The sequence below is a fragment of the Pristiophorus japonicus genome, unplaced genomic scaffold, assembly GCF_044704955.1.
Source record: "Pristiophorus japonicus isolate sPriJap1 unplaced genomic scaffold, sPriJap1.hap1 HAP1_SCAFFOLD_483, whole genome shotgun sequence".
NCBI lineage: Eukaryota > Metazoa > Chordata > Chondrichthyes > Pristiophoridae > Pristiophorus > Pristiophorus japonicus.
In genome coordinates, this window is record NW_027254388.1 from 193,870 (window position 1) to 213,764 (window position 19,895).

Sequence of the window (19,895 nt, forward strand, 5' to 3'; positions counted from 1 at the left end):
TTCACATTTTGGACATTGGGTCAATAATTTATTTATGACAAGAACAAGAGCAAAATACCCTGAGGAGAGACAGGAGCTGGCAGGGTGACTTGTAGCCCGGCACCTCACACAAAAGGCACAAATAACAGACCTGGGGCACAACCATTGAACAGACTCAGGGCTCCACAAGGGCACAAACATTGGGGCAAAGTGGAGTGAATAAGGTGGCCAAGCTCAGGAAGGGAGGGCAAACTAAGAGTGACAGGGAAGGTACTGAAGAGGACAAGACCATGTCTGAGAAGAACAAATCGGAGGGAAGGTGCTGGGAGATTTGAAATGGAAACCAGAGAGAAAACGCTGCATCAATGGATTGTTTACAACTTGAGATGGGGAAGGTTCAGCTGCTCAGTCCCAAAACATCCCGATCATGTTATTTTTAATTATCAGGACGAGGAAAACGTTCGACTCTGAACTCCAGCGTCCAACAGGACACAAGTCTTCTCCGCTGGTCTGAAGGGGGAGGGAAGCTCTTCTATCATTTTGCCCCACGGGACGTTTTACTGCGTTAAAGGCGCTATATAAATGCAAGTTGTTGTGTGTATCCAGTCATTTACATAGTGCCCTTTCTCTCACTACTTTTATTGCTCGATTACTTTGAGGCAATTGATGAAAATGACCGGAGTTTTGTTGTCGGAAATAGTGCAGTAATTAATGATTATTCATCATACTCTATAATATATATTTATATATAATCCATCAGACGATCGTCATTTGCTCAAACTCCCGGCCCACAGTGTTACTCGGAGTGAGGTGACACCAGTTGTAACCGAGTGAAACATTCGCTCTTACTTTGAGTTTTGTTCAGCGTTTCTTTGGCACCAAAACTCAGCGTCATGTTCGGGTATCTCCGAGCTCGGCTCAGAGCGTCGCTTTTGTGCCGGTGACATCCGACACTTCTGGGCTCTTATGTTTGCAGCCTGCGTTCACTCAGCACGGTCTGTATTTGGGGAGGGGTGTTCCGGGACCCCGGGCTTGGCCACTGATGCCCATTGCTGACTGTGTTTGGTTGTATTTAGTGAACTGAAGGCACTGATCAAATGCTCGACCTAAATCGCTCACCTTTCACTTTCGGTTAACATGACATCGGAGGCCCTTAAGTTGCATTGATCTTTCGGAGTTTATTCAGACGGTAAATCCTTTCCTGCCGTTGTATTACACAACCGTCTCATCGCTTTAACACCGCCTCAGACTTACAAAGCACAATTTTGTGTCCTCGACCACTATCTATAGCCGGCTAGAGGCTAAAGCATTAAATAAACTACTCAATGACAATTATTGAGATCATAATTTGCTTGTTTAATAATGATCGAATAACACGGTACATCAACATCGACTTTACTGGGTCAATGTAGACACAGATCAACCAGTTTGCATGGAAACATTTTAACTACAATACAGAATAATACAAACTAAATACAAACCTGTCGAGCCCTGTGTCAAATAAATTGCAAGTTTCAACACATCCAACTTTTCAGTTTTCAAATTCAGCTTCTGCTTAATCTTTTCTCATCACTTTCTTAAAATTTGATAACTACAATAACAGCATTTTACTGAACATATGTTCAGGAACTCTCATTGGAAACAATTTTTCAGTCGCGATATTTATTAACAGAGTGGGGCTGAAATTCACCCTCCCAATAAGGCCTCTGTCTGCTGGAAAGTGACAGCCACGTGTCGGTGTCGAATGGCAGTCAATTTTTCATCGATTGGTCGCCACTCGCAAAATATGGCGGTGACCATATCCATCCCGCTCCTTACACTTTCGACCCGCTGCTGCCAAAGCCTCGTAAGGGGAATAGATAGGTGTTTCTGCGGCCGCAATCGAGACTCCAGGATGGTATGTTGCCTCCCTGGTGCAAGGGTCAAGGATGTCTCCGAGCGAGTGCAGAACATTCTAAAAAGGGAGGGAGCACAGCCAGTTGTCGTGGTGCACATTGGTCCCAACGACATAGGTAAAAAAAAGGGATAAGGTCCTACGAGACGAATTTAAGGAGCTAGGAGTTAAATTAAAAAGTAGGACCTCAAAAGTAGTAATCTCGGGATTGCTACCAGTGCCACGTGCTAGTCAGAGTAGGAATCACAGGATAGCACAGATGAATACGTGGCTTGAGCAGTGGTGCAGCAGGGAGGGATTCAAATTTGTGGGGCATTGGAACAGGTTCTGGGGGAGGTGGGACTAGTACAAACCGGACGGTCTGCACTTGGGCAGGACCGGAACCAATGTCCTAGGGGGAGTGTTTGCTAGTGCTGTTGGTGAGGAGTTAAACTAATATGGCAGGGGAATGGGAACCAATACAGGGAGACAGAGGGAAACAAAAAGGAGACAAAAACAAAAGACAGAAAAGAGATGAGTAAAAGTGGAGGGCAGAGAAACCAAAGGCAAGAAACAAAAAGGGCCACTGAATATAAAAGGGCTGCAGGAGGGGTAAAAACTAAAAATCATGGTTTAAAAACTAGGATGAAAACACTCCACCTAAATGCATGCAGCATTAGAAATAAAGTAAATGAGTTGATGGCACAAATCATTACAAATGGGTATGATTTGGTGGCCATTACAGAGACATGGTTGCAAGGTGGCCAGGACTGGGAATTAAACGTACAGGGGTATCTGATCATTCAGAAAGATAGGCAGGAAGGGAAGGGAGGTGGGGTAGCTCTGTTAATAAGGGATGATATCAGGGCAGTTGTGAGGGAGGATATTGGCTCCAATGAACAAAATGTTGAATCATTGTGGGTGGAGATTAGAGATAGTAAGGGGAAAAAGTCACTGGTCGGCGTAGTTTATAGGCCCCCAAATAATAACTTCATGGTGGGGCGGGCAATAATCAAGGGAATAATGGAGGCATGTGAAAAAGGAACGGCAGTAGTTATGGGGGATTTTAACCTACATATCGATTGGTCAAATCAAATCGCAGGGGGTAGCCTGGAGGAGGAATTCATAGAATGCATACGGGATTGTTTCTTAGAACAGTATGTAACAGAGCCTACAAGGGAGCAAGCCATTTTGGATCTGTTCCTGTGTAACGAGACAGGAAAAATAAACGATCTCTTCGTAAAAGATCCTCTCGGAATGAGTGATCACAATATGGTTGAATTTGCAATACAGATTGAGGATGAGGAAGTTGTGTCAGAAACGAGCGTACTATGCTTAAACAAAGGGGACTACAGTGGGATGAGGGCAGAGTTGGCTAAAGTAGACTGGAAACAAGGACTAAACGGTGGCACAATTGAGGAACAGTGGAGGACTTTTAAGGAGCTCTTTCATAATGCGCAACAAAAATATATTCCAGTGAAAAAGAAGGGCGGCAAGAGAAGAGATAACCAGCCGTGGATAACCAAGGAAATAAAGGAAAGTATCAAATCAAAGACCAATGCGTATAAGGTGGCCAAGGTTAGTGGGAAACTAGAGGATTGGGAAGATTTTAAGCAACAGCAAAGAATGACTAAAAAAGCAATAAAGAAAGGGAAGATAGATTATGAAGGTAAACTTGCGCAAAACATAAAAACAGATAGTAAAAGCTTTCACAGATATATAAAACGGAAAAGAGTGACTAAAGTAAATGTTGGTCCCTTAGAAGATGAAAAGGGGGATTTAATAATGGGAAATGTGGAAATGGCTGAGACCTTAAACAATTATTTTGCTTCCGTCTTCACAGTGGAAGACACAAAAACCATGCCAAAAATTGCTGGTCATAGGAATGTGGGAAGGGAGGACCTTGAGATGATCACTATCACTAGGGAGGTCGTGCTGGACAGACTAATGGGACTGAAGGTAGACAAGTCCCCTGGTCCTGATGAAATGCATCCCAGGGTATTAAAAGAGATGGCGGAAGTTATAGCAGATGCATTTGTTATAATCTACCAAAATTCTCTGGACTCTGGGGAGGTACCAGCGGATTGGAGAGCAGCTAATGTAACGCCTCTGTTTAAAAAAGGGGGCAGGCAAAAGGTAGGTAACTATAGGCCGGTTAGTTTAACATCTGTAGTGGGGAAAATGCTTGAAACTATCATTAAGGAAGAAATAGCGGGACATCTGGATAGGAATAGTGCAATCAAGCAGACGCAGCATGGATTCATGAAAGGGAAATCATGTTTAACTAACTTACTGGAATTCTTTGTGGATATAACGAGCATGGTGGATAGAGGTGTACCGATCGATGTGGTGTATTTAGATTTCCAGAAGGCATTCGATAAGGTGCCACACAAAAGGTTACTGCAGAAGATAAAGGTACGCGGAGTCAGAGGAAATGTATTAGCATGGATAGAGAATTGGCTGGCAAACAGAAAGCAGAGAGGCGGGATAAATGGGTCCTTTTCGGGTTGGAAATCAGTGGTTAGTGGTGTGCCACAGGGATCAGTGCTGGGACCACAACTGTTTACAATATGCATAGATGACCTAGAGGAGGGGACAGAGTGTAGAGCAACAAAATTTGCAGATGACACTAAGATTAGTGGGAAAGCGGGTTGTGTAGAGGACTCAGAGAGGCTGCAAGGAGATTTGGATAGCTTAAGCGAATGGGCTAAGGTTTGGCAGATGGAATACAATGTCGGAAAGTGTGAGGTCATCCACCTTGGGAAAAAAAACAGTAAAAGGGAATATTATTTGAATGGGGAGAAATTACAACATGCTGTGGTGCAGAGGGACCTGGGGGTCCTTGTGCATGAATCCCAAAAGGTTAGTTTGCAGGTGCAGCAGGTAATCAGGAAGGCGAATGGAATGTTGGCCTTCATTGCGAGAGGGATGGAGTACAAAAACAGGGAGGTCTTGCTGCAATTGTATAAGGTATTGGTGAGGCCGCACCTGGAATACTGCGTGCAGTTTTGGTCACCTTACTTAAGGAAGGATATACTAGCTTTGGAAGGGGGTACAGAGACGATTCACTTGGCTGATTCCGGAGATGACAGGGTTACCTTATGATGATAGATTGAGTAGACTGGGTCTTTACTCCTTGGAGTTCAGAAGGATGAGGGGTGATCTTATAGAAACATTTAAAATCATGAAAGTGATAGACAAGATAGAGGCAGAGAGGTTGTTTCCATTGGTAAGGGAGACTAGAACTAGGGGCACAGCCTCAAAATATGGAGGAGCCAATTTAAAACCGAGTTGAGAAAGAATTTCTTCTTCCACTGGGTTGTGAATCTGTGGAATTCTCTGCCCAAGGAAGCAGTTGAGGCTGGCTCATTGAATGTATTCAAGTCAAAGATAGATAGATTTTTAAGCAATAAGGAAATTAAGGGTTACGGGGAGCGGGCGGGTAAGTGGAGCTGAGTCCACGACCAGATCAGCCATGATCTTATTGAATGGTGGAGCAGGCTCGAGGGGCTAGATGGCCTACTCCTGTTCCTAATTTTTATGTTCTTATGTAAGTGCGTCATCAAAGCGTGCAACGCCGATGTCCCGCCCTGGAAACAAAATTCAGATGAGAAAGTCTTCCAGCCCCCAGTCGGTGCCCTCGACAGCTTTTTCTGTCAGTGTACTGTGTTTGAAATGGCGGCACGGCCACCGTTAAAGGGGAGGGCACACTGCCACGGCCGGCATCTTATTTTTTTTCTGGCCGTCTGCTAGATCGGTCCGATAATTGTGCCCCGGAGTTCAGCCGGCCCGCCAACAGGCAGCATTGCACCCGCTCTTGGGTACCAGGCCGAAACCCTCCCTGGTGGCCCAGTGGACCCAACTTAAAAAGATACAGAGCTCGCAGTGGCCCTCCCCTTTAACTGAACGGGAGAGATGTTGTGACACACAGCGAGGTGACGTCACCAGCCCAGTGCTGATGACTGACAGTAGTGGGGACTCCGTTCCCGCCCGCACTTCCAACCCCATTATGACCGACTTCTGCCCCGCTCGAAAAAAAACAACAAAGTATTGAAATTCGCAAGATGGGCCAACACGACAAAAACGGGAGGTGCGACCCGTTTCCAATGGGGGTGAATTTCGGCCACAGTATATATTGTGATGGGCAACTTTGCCAACACAGATCGAACCAGACTGCAGAAAGACAGCATCGATCCCAGCAATCTGTCACCATCAGAATAAAGGGGCTGTGACAGCTCGGTGGGGCAAAGACTCTCGGAGATTAAACGCATTCTGCAGATGCTGCAGTTTATATCAGAGGGAACATTTTGAAATCCAGTCAGAAGATACACTTTTAGAGTGAGAGGGTCAAACATTAGGCTACAACAACATAGCCCCAAATCTCTAAAACTCACAGGCAATGAGGAATCATGGAACTTACCCTTGTGTTCAATCTTAATCCACACAAATATTATCATAGTGAAAGGAAGGAAGTATAAATATGAGTAATGTTTGAGATAACAAGTGATTATTGAAGGCGATTCAAATAGAAAGAAAAATTCAAACTCAGTAAAATTATAAATTGGTTACCGTTCTCTACATTTATACGGCCTCTCTCCTGTGTGGATCCGCTGGTGTCTATGGAGGTGCCCTTTCCATGCGAAACTCATTCCACACTGAGTGCATTTATATGGCCTCTCTCCTGTGTGGATTCGCTCGTGGTCATGGAGGTTCCCTGCCTGTGTGTAACTCTTTCCACATTGAGTGCATTTATATGGCCTCTCTCCTGCGTGGAGCTGCTGGTGATCATGGAGGACCCCTGCCTGTGTGAAACTCTTTCCACATTCAGTCCATTTATGCAGCCTCTCTCCTGTGTGGATCCGCTGGTGTCGGTGAAAATCTCCTGATTTTTTATATTCTCTACTTTGGACAGATTTTGTAAATGATCGCTGCCCACTTTCCCGTTGCAAAAGATATTTTGTGCTCAGTGGAGAAGATTGTCCTGCTGAAATCTGCCCACTGGATTCAGGATGTCTTCTGAAGTGCTTCTGGAGAAAATGTGCAGAAGTAAATGCAACATTGCAATGAAGGCAAGGATGGCACCCATCTCGGTGCACTTGTTGCCCTGCTGGAGAAGGAAGAAAGAGAAATTGTCAGTGTATTGAAACATCTCGAAGTTTCTTTTGGAATTCCAAATGATGATTATTTCGGTATTAAAAGAAGGGCTCTTTAAGATGTTAATTTTGTGAATTTAGAGCCTCCTCCTATGGAAGAAGTGATGGGGGATCATCAATAGGGCGTGTCCATTTAAAGATTACTGTCTAATGTTTCACGGTTCATGTATTCAGTCTGTGAAATCCTCCAAGGGACAAGGTGTACATCAATACCCTTTTAAGAATTGTTATAAATCAGCTTTGTTAAAACAGGGGAAAGAAAATTAAACAGCAAGTGTTAATAAAAGAGCAGGGCAGCTGGCTGGGAGTTACCAGTGAGCCCAAATGATCAATTATTCAGCGTGAGCGACTCCAAGTAAGTTTTCTAATAACATCAATATTCCAAAATATTTATATTTATAAAACCCATAAAATGGATACTAACTATATAATAAGTAGTTGATTTTCCCTGGCATTGGGCAGTCTCAAGTCAAGCAAGGTTAGAGAATGGGGGAATGACAGAACCAAGGTGTGGAAGGGAGAATGAGAGAGGGGACAAAAACAGAAAATGCTGCAAACACTCAGCAGGCCAGGCAGCATCTGTGGTGAGAGAAACAGTTAACGTTTCAGGTCTGAGACTTGATATGTCCTTACTATACAGTATAAATGCATACGAGGCCCATACTTGAGAGAAGGTCACTCTGTGACTAGTAACCTTTATTTCCAGCATTGAAGTGATGAAGGTGGGTGGAGCTTCCCCTTTTATACCTGAAAGTCCAGGCGAGGAGTGTCTCCCACAAGTTCACCACCTAGTAGTTAGTGTTCTCACGGTGTACAATTTAGGTCAGTTTATACATGGGTTACAATGATGGTTGAATACATGACATCACATCCCCCCAAAGTCTTATTGGGATCACAGGTTGAGTCTCTGGTGGTTTACACTCCCTTGTGGAGTGCCTGAGTTGGGCTCCGGTTGTTGGGCGCTGGCCTGAGTGTCTGCTTGTTGCGGTGCCTCAGGCCTGTCCGGACTGCCCACAGTGACTGGGCTCTCCTCCACTTGGTTCCTGTGTTCGGTCACCTGTGGTGGAGTGAACTCTACATCGTGTTCTTCCTCTGCTTCCCCTATGGGGTTGCTGAACCTCCTTTTTGTTTGATCCACATGTTTGCGGCAGATTTGTCCATTGGTAAGTTTAACTATCAGAATCCTATTCCCCTCTTTGGCAATCACAATGCCTGCGAGCCATTTGGGCCCTGAGGACAAAGACAGGGTCATTGACATCGATACCTCGCGCCCTTCCATTCCTGTCATGATAGTCACATTGTGACTGACGCTTGCTATCGACAATTTTTTTCATGGTGGTGTGTATAAGGGATAACCATGTTTTGTGCGTCCTTTTCATTAGCAGCTCTGTGGGTGGAACCTCTGTGAGCGAGTGTGGTCGGCGTCTGTAGGCCAACAGGGGGCGTGATAAGCGGCTTTGTAGGGAACCCACTTGGATTCTGAGCATCCCCTGTTTGATTATCTGCACTGCTCGTTCCGCCTGGCCATTTGAGGCCGGCTTGAACGGTGCCGTTCTGACATGGTTAATCCCATTGCCTGCCATGAAGTCCTGGAATTCAGTGCTTGTGAAGCACGGACCATTGTCGCTGACCAAGACATCCGGTAGACCATGGGTGGAGAACATTGCCCGTAGACTTTCTACCATGGCAGAGGATGTGCTTGAATTTAAAATGTCACACTTGATCCATTTGGAGTAGGCGTCTACTACAACCAAGAACATTTTTCCCATGAAAGGACCTGCATAGTCCACATGGATGCGTGACCATGGCTTGGCGGGCCAGGACCAGGGGCTAAGGGGGCTTCCCTGGGCTCATTGCTCAGCTGGGCACACGTGTTGCACCTGCGAATACAAAGTTCCAGGTCTGCATCTATCCCTGGCCACCAAATGTGTGACATGGCAATTGCCTTCATCATGACAATGCCCGGGTGCTCATTGTGGTGTTCTCTGATGAACACCTCTCTGCTTCCATCTTGGATGCAGTAGGTCTGATCCCGTCTGCTGCTACCCTCATCCCCAGGAATTCTATCTCTGGAGCTAGGAAGACACACTTCGCCTTTTTCAGTCGCAGCCCTACCCGGTCCAGTCTGCATAGCACCTCCTCCAGGTTGTGGAGGTGTCCTTCAGTATCGCACCCCGTGATGAGGATGTCGTTTTGAAAAACCACCGTCCCTGGAATCGACTTGAGGAGACTGTCCATATTTCGTGGAAAGATCGGGCGGCCGAACGAATCCTGAACGGGCATCTGTTGTACTCAAACAACCCCTTGCGTGTCGTGATGGTGGTCAGCTTCTTCGACTCACTCGCCAGCTCCTGGGTCATGTAAGCTGAGGTCAGGTCCAATTTTGAAAAAAGTTTGCCACCGGATAGCGTCGCAAAGAGGTCCTCCGCTCTCGGTAGCGGGTATTGGTCTTGGAGTGACACCTGATTGATGGTGGCCTTGTAATCACCACATATCCTGACCGACCCATCCGCCTTGAGCACCGGCATTATCGGGCTCGCCCAGACACTGAATTCGACTGGCGAGATGACGCCTTCCCTCAGCAGACGGTCCAATTCGCCTTCTATCTTTTCCCGCATCACGTACGGCACCGCTCTGGCCTTATGGTGTACTGGTCTGGCGTCCGGGTTTATGTGAATCACTACCTTGGCCCCCATGAACATGCCAATGCCTGGTTGAAATAGTGAGTCAAATTTGTCCAGGATCTGTGAGCATGATACTCACTCCACAGAAGAAATTGCATTGACATCGTCCCATTTCCAGTTCATGACAGCAAGCCAACTCCTCCCCAGTAGTGCGCGACTGTCCTCCGGGACAATCCAGAGTGGCAACCTGTTCTCCGAATCTTTGTGGGTCACGACTACCGTGACGCTGCCTAGCACCGGAATGATCTCCTTTGTGTATGTCCGTAGCTGTGCGTCAATCGGCGATAATTTTGGCCTCCTGGCCTTGGACGGCCACAACTTTTTGAACTGTTTGATACTCATAAGGGATTGGCTGGCCTCCGTGTCTAGCTCCATTGATACTGGGATGCCATTGAGGAGCACTTTCATCATTATCGGTGGCGTCCTGGTGTATGAATTGTATATGTGCTCCACATGAACTCGCTGAACTTTAGATTCCAGCGATTTTCCCCAGTGTTCAATTGGCCTCGTAGTGCTTACATTGGGCCCGTCCTTCTCAAAGTCTTCCTCCTCGTACATCAGCCTGGCTGCAGGCTTCCTGCACATACGCGCCAAGTGACCGCTGACATTGCAATTTCTGCAGCTATATTGCTGATATCTGCAAATTCTGTCTGGGTGTGTGCCTCCACACCTCCAACATGAGCCGTTGTTGGAAACAAAAGGTCCATTACCAGTCGATCTCCTCTGACTGTCTCTGTGACTGTCCTTAAGTGCACCATTAACAGGTGTTGATGGCCCCATTATTGGCCGCATTGTCCCTTGTGATGGCGTGAATCGACGTTCAGCTAACCATTGTCTCTGTTGAATTCCCCCTCTGGGTTCGACTACATGTTGCGGCATGTCCGATTGCCCTTGTCTGCCTGGAGAACTGTGTGCCGCTTTAACAATGTTGATTCCCTGTCCATTTGCTGTATTTGAGCCCAGATTTTTGTCAAACATCATTCTGGTTTCTTCCTCCCCTGAGATAAAAGTCTGGGCCACCAAGGCCGCTGTTTCCAGGGTCAAGTCTTTGGTCTCAATCAGTTCCCTGAAAACCCCAGCGTGCCCGATGCCCTCAATAAAAAATTCTCGCAGCATCTCCGCTCTGCATGCATCTGGGAACTTACGTAGGCTCGCCAGGCGCCGGAGATCTGCCACGAAGTCTGGAACGCTTTGCCCTTCTCGCCGTTGGTGCGTATAAAACCGATGTCTCGCCATGTTCATGCTGCTCCCCGATTAACTTACTGAGCTCTTCAAACGTCTTGTCCGCCGGCTTCTCTGGCGCTAGAAGATCCTTCATCAGGGAGTACGTCCTGGATCCACAAACCGTCAGGAGATGAACCCTGTGTTTGTCGTCCGACTCCTGTCCCAACCATTCCTTAGTGATGAAACTTTGCTTTAGTCTCTCAATAAAATCGTCCCAATCATCCCCAACACATTACGTCTCGTCTGTGCTGCTGGTGGCCATGCTCGCGTGGTTTAAATCCCAGGTTCTCGTCGCCAATGATATGTCCTTACTATACAGTATAAATGCACACGAGGCCCATACTTGAGGGAAGATCACTCTGACCAGTAACCTTTATTTCCAGCACTGAAGTGATGAAGGTGGGTGGAGCTTCCCCTTTTGTACCGGAAAGTCCAGGCTAGGAGTGTCTCCCACATGTTCACCACCTAGTGGTCAATGTTCTCACAGTGTACAACTTAGGTCAGTTTATACATGGGTTACAATGATGGTTGAATACATGACAAGGCCCTTCGTCAGAACTGGAAATGTCAGAGATGTAACAGGTTTGAAGCAGGTGCAGAGGCAGGGAAAGGGGGGAGGGGAGGAAAGAACAAAAGGGACGGTCTGTGATCGGGTGGAAGGCAGGAGCGATTAAATGTTGCAAATGGGGATGGCAGAATCATAAACAGCTGCTTCATGAAACAATAGGGGCAGAAGTTTCAGCTGAGGGAGTGCTGCACTGTCAGAGGTGTCATCTTTCAAACCATGCAAAACTTTGTCCTTGTGTCCTGGCCAATATTTATCCCTCAATCAACATAACAAAAACAGATTATCTGGTCATTATCACATTGCTGTTTTGGGAGCTTGCTGTGCGCAAGTTGGCTGCTGCGTTTCCTGCATTACAACAGTGACTAGACTCCAAAGGTACTTCATTGGCTGAAAAGTGCCTTGAGGTGTCCGCTGGTCGTGAAAGGCACTATATAAATGCAAGTCTTTCTTTCTTGTCTAAGTTGGACAAGAACAATCCCATCACCAGACCATTTATCTCATTGCTGTTTGTGGGATCTTGCTGTGTGCAAACTGTGCTGCTGGATTTGCCACATAACAACAGTGATTGAACTTCTAAAAGTAAGTCATTGCCTCTAAAAAACATTGGGATATCCTGAACACATCAAAAGCACGATATGATGAAATTCTTTCTTAAGCTGAAAAGTAGACGGATGATATTTAAGGGAGCAGTTCCTGACCTCAGTGCCTATTCTGTGGGAACATCCTTTGACTCAGAGACAACAGTGCTAGCGACTGAGGATAATTCACACCAAAGAGTCACTGTCGAGGGATCAGGAGAGGGATCACTTGCTGAATTCACCCCTTCCCAGTCCAAGATTACTAAGGACAATGATACCGCCTCACCTACTGTCCAGGTCGGGATACTGGGAACCGGTAAAGCCTGTACAGACTTAGTTACACCTGAATCTTTCATTGCTCTCTATCCCCTATTACAATATAAAAGTCACAGTCAGTCAATGATCATAGAATCACAGCACAGTAGGAGGCCATTTGGGCCATCATGTCTGTGCTGGCTCTTTGCAGAGCTATCCAATCAGTCCCACTTCCCGACTCTTCCCCATCGTCCTGCAATTTTTTCCTTTTCAAGTATATATCCAATTCCCTTCTGAAAGTTAATATTGAAGCTGCTTCCACCACCCTGTCAGGCAGTCCGTTACAGATCCTGAAAGATTTTTCCGCATCTCCCATGACCTTTTTTGTGTATTCCCTGTGTCCTCTGGTTAGCGACACTCCTGCCAGTGGAAGCAATTTCTCTCCATCTAATCTGATCAAAACCCCACACATTTTTTGAACATCTCTAATAATGCTCCCCTTAATCTTCTCTGCTATAAGGAGAAATACCTCCGCTTCTTTCGTCTCCACACATAACATAAGAACATAAGAATTAGGAGCAGGAGTCGGCCATTCGGCTCCTCCAGCCTGCTCCATCAATAAGATCATGACTGATCTTCGATCTGAACTCCACTTTCCTGCCCGATCTCCACATCCCTTGAAACCCATGGATTAAAACATCTATCTATCTCAGCTTTGAATATACTCAATGACTCAGCATCCACAGTCCTTTGGGGTAGAGAATTCTAAAGAATCACAACCCTCTGAGTGAAGACATCCCTCGTCATCTCAGTCTTAAATGGTCACCCGCTTATCCTGAGACTGCCCCCTAGTTCTAGACTCTCCAACCAGGAGAAACTGCCTCTCAGCATCTACCCTGTCAATCCCCCTCAGAATCTTCTATGTTTCAATGAGATCACCTCTCATTCTTCTAAACTCCTGAGAGTACAGTCCCAATCTACTCAGTCTCTCCTCAGTGTTAACTGTGGATCAGTGGGTAGCACACTCGCCTCTGAGTCAGAAGGTTGTGGGAGTGCTGCACTGTCGGAGGTGCTATCTATTGGATGAGACGTTAAGCCGAGGCCCTGTCTGCTGTGTCAGGTGGGCAACAACAACTTGTATTTATATAGTGGCTTTAACATAATAAAACATTCCAAGGTGCTTCACAGGATGAGTTAAGATAAAACAAACAAATTTAACACCGAGCCAGATAAGAAGAAATTGCGGCAGACTTGGTGAAAGAAGTAGGTTTTAAGGAGCGTCGTAAAGGAGGAAAGAGAGGCAGAGAGGTATAGCAGGGGAGTTCCAGAGCTTGGGGCCCAGGCACGGGCACCGATGGTTGAGCAGTTATAGCCAGAGATGCTCAATTGGGCAGAGTTTGAGGAGCGCAGATATCTTGGGGGGTTGTGAGGCTGAAGGAGATTACAGAGATAGGGAGGGGCATGGCCATGGAGGGATTTGTTAAGGGATTGACTATTTGTACTGTACTTTTTCTGTCCTTCTGCGCATGCATCCTGTCGAGACTCTGCCTCCGATGACTCCGGCTCAAACCGGAAGTTCCAGGACCGGACGTGTGGCCCTGAACCGGAAGGGGGACCCTGCAATCAGTCCGACCACGTTCCCCGAGCAACCACCGACTGGGCTCTGATGCTCCGTGGGGCTCCAAGCGACCGGGGGAGAGAGAGAGAGAGAGCCTGGTGGGGAGAGAGAGAGAGAGAGCCTGGGGGGTGGGGTGGGGGCGGGGTGGGAGAGAGAGCCTGAGGGGGGCGGGGAGGGGGAGAGAGAGAGAGAGAGAGAGAGAGAGCCTGTGGGTGGGGGGTGGAGAGAGAGAGAGAGACTGGGCCGGGCAAGCGGGGGAGGAAGAGAGAGAGAGAGCCCAGGGATGGGCGGCGGGGAGAGAGCGAGAGAGAGAGAGCCTGGGGGAATGGGGGATAGAGAAAGAGAGCCTGGAGGGGGAGGGGGAGTGAGAGAGAGAGAGCATGGGGGGACGGATAGAGAGAGAGGCTGGGAGAGAGAGAGAGAGGCTGGGAGAGAGAGAGAGAGAGAGAAAGCCTGGGGGAGAGCGAGAGAGGGAGGGGGGAGGGAGTGGTAGAGAGCGACGGGGTGGGGGTAGAAAGCGACATGGGGGGATCGGAGGGGAGAGAAGTGCCTCCAATCCAGAAGTTACGACACTGTCACTATTCACTTCATACCCAATAAACCTGTTAACATTCCGCACACAATACCCCATCTAAGGCAGGGGGAGGGGAGGCAGCACTTGCGCTGGGGTAAGGGACTTCAGCTGGCATTTGGTGGCTTCTGGGGAGATCTATCCTCTGTGGCTTCTGGAAGTCAAAGTGGATCGAGTTACAATTTGCGAAGTCAGTGAGAACTTGGGCTGGGTGGTTCCAGTTACACATTCCAGAGAAACTTCAGGGTGTGGCTTATCCCCCAAGGGGACCAATCAGAGACAAGGGCGGCCATTTTTACAGTACAAATAAACGCGTCCATTTGTAAACAAGGATGAGGATTTTGAAATCAAGGTATTGCTTCACCAGAAGCCAATGTAGGTCGGCGAGCACAGGGGTAATGGCGAGTGGGACTTGGTGCGAGTTAGGACATGGGCTGCTGAGTTTTCGAATGAGCTCAAGTTTACGTAGGATAGAATGTAGGAGTCCAGTGTGGAGTGTACTTGAGTAGTCAAGTCTAGCGGTAACAACGGTATGGATGAGGGTTTTAGCAGCAGATGAGCTGAGGCAGGGTCAGAGACGGGCAATGTTATGCAGGTGGAAAAAGGCGGTTTTAGTTAGGCCACCAATTGTGCCATAGGATCTTTAACTTTTCTATTACTCTCTGACCCTCTTCTTAAACCCCTCTCCCCTGTCTCCACCACACTCACCTCTAATAACAAGTGTGAGAATCTCATGGACTTCTTTGTCGCAATGATTTAGACCATCCGATCAGCTGCATCTGCCAGTTCCCTTCCTTCCCCTGGCCCACCGGCCAAAACTCCTCTGAGGTTCCTCCCTACCCTAGCCCTGAACTCGCATCTCTCTCCAGTTTCTCTCTGATCTACCCTCCTGACCTCTCCACGCTCATCTCGTCCATGAGACCCACTTCCTGCTCCCTTGACGCTATGCCCACTAAACTGCGGACCACGCAACTTCCTTTTCTGGCTTCCATGTTAGCCGACATTGTTAACGGTTCTCTTTCCTCAGGTACTGTCCCTCTCTCCTTCAAATCTGCCATCATCACCCCTGTCATGTATGTAACCTGCATGTAACTGTAACTTCATGGAACAACACTGCATACTGTATACACCTAAGAAATGCACACCTTAACCACAGGGGGTGAACTTGTGGGATACACTCCTCATCTGGTCATCCAGGTATATAAAGGGAGGTCCCACGCAGGGTCATCACTTCTTGGTCCTGTGAATAAAGGTTCGGGTCACAGAGTGCCCTTGTCTGCAGAATATGCCTCATGTGAATTTATAGTAGTGTGTAAGGACATTACATTTGGCGATGAGAAACTGGAATCAACGACTCACAAGAATGGCCACCGGTAGCACAGAGGAATGGTACTGTGTTGGTGAGGACTGGGGCGATTTCATTGAGAGGATCCAACAGAGCTTAGTCACGAAGGACTGGCTGGGAGATGCAGCAGCTGACAAGCAAAGTGTGCATCTACTGACCAGCTGTGGGCCTAAGACATATGCGCTGATGAAAGTCCTGCTTGCACCCGAGAAGCCGGTGGACAAAACCTTTGAAGAGCTCAGCAAACTGATCGGTGAGCACCTCAAACCGGCGAGCAGCGTACACATGGTCCGACACCGATTCTATACACACCGACGTCGGGAAGGACAGAGCATACCGGACTTCGTTGTGGACCTTCGGCGCTTGGCCAGCCTCTGTAAGCTCACAGACGCCTGCAGCGGGGAGATGTTAAGGGATTTCTTTATTGAGGGCATTGGTCATGCCGGGATTTTCAGAAAACTAATTGAGACCAAGGACTTGACCTTGGAAATGGCGGCATTGATGGCTCAGACCTTCATGGCCGAGGAGGAAACCAAGATACTATAAGCGCGCAACTCTGCTTCCAACGTGGCGATGGATCAGGGAGTTTACATTGTAAACGCGACTCAGAACCCCGCAGGCAGGCAAGGGCAATTCGACACCACCCAGGCAGCAACACTCTAGAGTGGGTCCTCAACAGAGACACTGGCAGGTTGAATGGACATTTATGCCACCGCAGTGGACAATGCGTCCCGGGATGGGGTCATTGACATCCACTAACAGAGTGCTCAAGAGCAGTGAAAGAAACAATCAGAGAGGAATGCCTGGTAACATCTTTTGTTCACAACAATCTCAGCTCATGCTGGAGGTGCGGGGGCAGACATGCTGCAAAAACCTGTAGATTTCAACAATTTATCTGTAGAAATTGTAACTTTAGTGGACATTTAGCCAGAATGTGAGGAAGCCCGCAGCGAGGCTAGTTTACGAGGCAGATGAACCAGAAGAGGGGTCTGCAAGGCAGGTTGATGCTTGGGACAAAGCAATGGACGCTGAAGTTCAGTGAGTTCATGTGGCAAACATCCACAGCTCATATATCAAAACGCCACCTATGATGATGAAAGTCCTATTAAACGACATCCCGGTACGCATGGTGCTGGACACAGGGGCCAGCCAGTCATTTATGAGTGTCCAACAATTCGAGAAACTATGGCAACTCAGAGCTAGCAGACCCAAACTAGAATGCATTGACACGCAATTACGGATGTACACCAAAGAGATCATCCCAGTGCTAGGCAGTGCAATGTTGGTGGTCGCACATCATGGATCAGAGAACCGGCTGCCACTCTGGATTGGCCCGGGAAATGGTCCCGCACTTTTGGGGAGGAGCTGGCTAGCCGAGATGAACTGGAAATGGGGGGATGTGCACGCCATTTCATCTGTGGAGCGAAGTTCATGCTCACAGGTCCTACAGAAATTTGAGTCACTATTTCAACCTGGTGTCGGGACTTACAAAGGGACCAAAGTAATGATACGCATCACCCCGGACGCCAGACCAGTGCACCATAAAGCCAGACCTGTGCTGTATGTGATGCAGGAGAAAATTGAGAGTGAGTTGTACAGGTTGCAAAGAGAGGGCATAATTTCACCCATTGCATTCAGCGACTGGGCAAGCCCCATCGTCCCTGTCCTAAAAACGGATGGCTCGGTCAGGATCTGTGGCGACTACAAGGCCACTATCAACTGAGCGTCACTATGAGAGCGGAGGATCTTTTTGCCACGCTAAAGGCGGCAAGCTGTTCACCAAGTTGGACCTCACTTCGGCCTACATGACCCAGGAACTGGCCGAAGAATCCAAGCTACTGACCACCATCACCACTCACAAGGGGCTGTTTGTCTACAACAGGTGTCCGTTTGGCATTCGATAAGCAGCAGTTCAAAGGAACATGGAAAGCTTGCTCAAATCTATCCCTGGAACAATCGTATTTGAGGACGGCATCCTTATCACGGGTCGAGACACCGAGGAACACCTCCACAACCTGGCGGAGGTACAACGCCGACTGGACCGCGTAGGCCTGCAACTAAAGAAGTCCAAGTGTGTGTTTTTGGCCCCAGAGGTCGAGTTTTTGGGCAGGAGGGTTGCCGCAGACGGGATCCGGCCTCCCGAATCCAAAACGGAGACAATTCATCGTGCGCCCAGGCCCGGCAACACATCAGACTTGCGTTCATTTCTGCAACTCTTGTACTATTTCAGTAACTTTCTGCCGAATTTAAGCACATTGTTGGAGCCGCTACACGTGCTCCTGCGTAAGGGGTGCAATTGGTTTGGGGGGACTATCAGGAACAGGCTTTCAATCAGTCGCGGAACATGCTTTGTTCTAATAAGCTGTTGACCCTGTATAACCCCTGTAAGAAATTGGTTTTGGCATGTGATGCATCATCCTATGGGGTTGGGTGCGTGTTGCAGCAGAGTAATGATGAGGGCCAACTTCAACCTGTGGCTTATGCTTCTAGGTCGCTCTCGCAAGCAGAACGGGGATATGGGATGGTTGATCAGGGGAGGGCAGCAGCAGCCAAGTTCATGGCACCATGGCTGGCTCTGTTGCACAGGAGGGCAGGAAAAAGAGTGGGAGAGCGATAGTGATAGAGGATTCAATTGTAAGGAGAATAGATAGGCGTTTCTGCGGCTGCAACCGAGACTCCAGGATGGTATGTTGCTTCCCTGGTGCAAGGGTCAAGGATGTCTCAGAGTGGGTGCAGGACATTCTAAAAAGGGAGGGAGAACAGCCAGTTGTCGTGGTGCACATTGGTCCCAACGACATCGGTAAAAAAAGGGATGAGGTCCTACGAAACAAATTTAAGGAGCTAGGAGCTAAATTAAAAAGTAGGACCTCAAAAGTAGTAATCTCGGGATTGCTACCAGTGCCACATGCTAGTTAGAGTAGGAATCGCAGGATAGCGCAGATGAATATGTGGCTTGAGCAGTGGTGCAGCAGGGAGGGATTCAAATTCCTGGGGCATTGGAACCGGTTCTGGGGGAGGTGGGACCATTCCAAACCGAAGGTCTGCACCTGGGCAGGACCGGAACCAATGTCCTAGGGGGAGTGTTTGCTAGTGCTGTTGGGGAGGAGTTAAACTAATATGGCAGGGGGATGGGAACCAATGCAGGGAGACAGAGGGAAACAAAAAGGAGACAAAAGCAAAAGACAGAAAGGATATGAGGAAAAGTGGAGGGCAGAGAAACCCAAGGCAAAGAACAAAAAAGGCCACTGTACGGCAAAATTCTAAAAGGACAAAGGGTGTTCAAAAAACAAGCCTGAAGGCTTTGTGTCTTAATGCAAGCAGTATCCGTAATAAGGTGGATGAATTAACTGTGCAAATAGATGTTAACAAATATGATGTGATTGGGATTACAGAGACGTGGCTCCAGGATGATCAGGGCTGGGAACTCAACTTCCAGGGGTATTCAACATTCAGGAAGGAAAAGGAGGTGGGGTAGCATTGCTGGTTAAAGAGGAGATGAATGCAATAGTTAGAAGGACATTAGCTTGGATGATGTGGAATCTATATGGGTAGAGCTGCAGAACACCAATGGGCAAAAAACGTTAGTGACAGTTGTGTACAGACCTCCAAACAATAGTAGTGATGTTGGGGAGGGCATCAAACAGGAAATTAGGGGGGCATGCAATAAGGGTGCAGCAGTTATAATGGGTGACTTTAATATGCACATAGATTGGGCTAACCAAACTGGAAGCAATACGGTGGAGGAGGATTTCCTGGAGTGAATAAGGGATGGTTTTCTAGACCAATATGTCGAGGAACCAACTAGGGGGGAGGCCATCTTAGACTGGGTGTTGTGTAATGAGAGAGGATTAATTAGCAATCTCATTGTGCGAGGCCCTTTGGGAAAGAGTGACCATAATATGGTGGAATTCTGCATTAGGATGGAGAATGAAACAGTTAATTCAGAGACCATGGTCCAGAACTTAAAGAAGGGTAACTTTGAAGGTATGAGGCGTGAATTGGCTCGGATAGATTGGCGAATGATACTTAAAGGGTTGACTGTGGATG